Source organism: Schistocerca gregaria, chromosome X, assembly GCF_023897955.1.
Source record: "Schistocerca gregaria isolate iqSchGreg1 chromosome X, iqSchGreg1.2, whole genome shotgun sequence".
NCBI classification, from domain to species: Eukaryota; Metazoa; Arthropoda; class Insecta; order Orthoptera; family Acrididae; genus Schistocerca; species Schistocerca gregaria.
In genome coordinates, this window is record NC_064931.1 from 41,887,976 (window position 1) to 41,890,516 (window position 2,541).

The following is a 2,541-nucleotide window of genomic DNA, read 5'->3' on the forward strand; positions in this document are numbered from 1 at the left end:
CCTATTTCCCACGCGCTGTTCTTGACTGGAGCAGGGAAGGAGGGAGCCAACCCTCCACCCCACACCGTAAGGTGGCTTGCGGAACATAGATGTAGATGCAGATGTATATTGAGAAAATCAGAGGACCTATTAATCTTCCTCGAGGGACATCAGCTGTTTCTTTGATTTATGTCGAACACTCGCCGTCCAGTATAAGAAAATAGATTTTGTGAGGTTACGGCTGAACCCCATAGGAACAAGTGAACTGAATAGCAGCTATCACGCAACCGATAACTTCAAGAATTGAATTTATTAAATAGAATACGTGAAACATGTGTGTTGTAACTCATAAGGTGATGAAAATAAGTCACTTCAACAAACTAATGAATGAAACAATGGTCACTGTAAAACCCCTGTAGACTTCGAATCAAACCAAGTGCACAAAGACAGGACAAATATAGGAAAAAAAACTCATAATTTTCGAGTACAGCATTACTAGTGTGTTGCTTGACACTATCACACCGAGGAGCTTAAGAAACTGGTACACCTGCCTAGTAACGTGTAGCACCCCGCGAGCACACAGAAGTGCCGCATCATGACATGGCATGGACTCGACTAATGTCTGAAGTAGTGCTGGAGGGAATTCACACAATGAGTCCTGCAGGTTTGTCCATAAATCCGTAGAAATACGAGGGGCTGGAGATCTCTTCTGAACAGCACGTTGCAAGGCATCCAATGTGTACTCAATAATGTTCATGTCTGAGGAGTTTGGTAACCAAAGAAAGTGTTTAAACTCAGAAGAGTGTTCCTGGAGCCACTCTGTAGCAGTTCTGGACGTGTGGGATATCGCATTGTCCTGCTGTAATTGTCCAATTCACTCGGAATGCACAATGGATATGAATAGATGCAGGTGATCAGATAGGATGCTTACATACGTATCACCTTCTGCAGCCGAGCAGTGTGTCAGCAGTGCGCATGTAGCAGCAAGTAACTTATTTGTTGTTGTTGTTGTGGTCTTCAGTCCAGAGACTGGTTTGATGCAGCTCTCCGTGCTACTCTATCCTGTGCAAGCTTCTTCATCTCCCAGTACCTACTGCAACATACATCCTTCTGAATCTGCTTAGTGTATTCATCTCTTGGTCTCCCTCTACGATTTTTGCCCTCCACACTGCCCTCCAATACTAAATTGGTGATCCCTTGATGCCTCAGAACATGTCCTACCAACCGATCCCTTCTTCTGGTCAAGTTGTGCCACAAACTTCTCCCCAACCCTGTTCAACACTTCCTCATTAGTTATGTGATCTACCCATCTAATCTTCAGCATTCTTCTGTAGCACCACATTTCGAAAGCTTCTATTCTCTTCTTGTCCAAACTATTTATCGTCCACGTTTCACTTCCATACATGGCTACACTCCATACAAATACTTTCAGAAATGACTTCCTGACACTGAAATCTATACTCGATGTTAACAAATTTCTCTTCTTCAGAAACGCTTTCCTTGCCATTGCCAGTCTACATTTTATACCCTCTCTACTTCGACCATCATCAGTTATTTTGCTCCCCAAATAGCAAAACTCCTTTACTACTTTAAGTGTCTCATTTCCTAATGTAATTCCCTCAGCATCACCCGACTTAATTCGACTACATTCCATTATCCTCGTTTTGCTTTTGTTGATGGTCATGTTATATCCTCCTTTCAAGACACTGTCCATTCCATTCAACTGCTCTTCCAAGTCCTTTGCTGTCTCTGAGAGAATAACAATGTCATCGGCGTACCTCAAAGTTTTTATTTCTTCTCCATGGATTTTAATGCCTACTCCGAATTTTTCTTTTGTTTCCTTTACCGCTTGCTCAATATACAGAATGAATAACATCGGGGAGAGGCTACAACCCTGTGTCACTCCCTTCCCAACCAGTGCTTCCCTTTCATGTCCCTCGACTCTTATAACTGCCATCTGGTTTCTGTACAAATTGTAAATAGCCTTTCGCTCCCTGTGTTTTAACCCTGCCACATTCAGAATTTGAAAGAGAGTATTCCAGTCAACATTGTCAAAAGCTTTCTCTAAGTCTACAAATGCTAGAAACGTAGGTTTGCCTTTCCTTAATCTTTCTTCTAAGATACGTCGTAGGGTCAGTATTGCCTCACGTGTTCCAACATTTCTACGGAAGCCAAACTGATCTTCCCCGAGGTGAGCTTCTACTAGTTTTTCCATTCGTCTGTAAAGAATTCGTGTTAGTATTTTGCAGCTGTGACTTATTAAACTGATAGTTCGGTAATTTTCACATCTGTCAACACCTGATTTCTTTGGGATTGGAATTATTATATTCTTCTTGAAGTCTGAGGGTATTTCGCCTGTCTCATACATCTTGCTCACCAGATGGTAGAGTTTTGTCAGGACTGGCTCTCCCAAGGCTGTCAGTAGTTCTAAAGGAATGTTGTCTACTCCCGGGGCTTTTTTCGACTTAGGTCTTTCAGTGCTCTGTCAAACTCTTCACGCAAAATCGTATCTCCCATTTCATCTTCATCTACATCCTCTTCCATTCCCATAATATTGTCCTC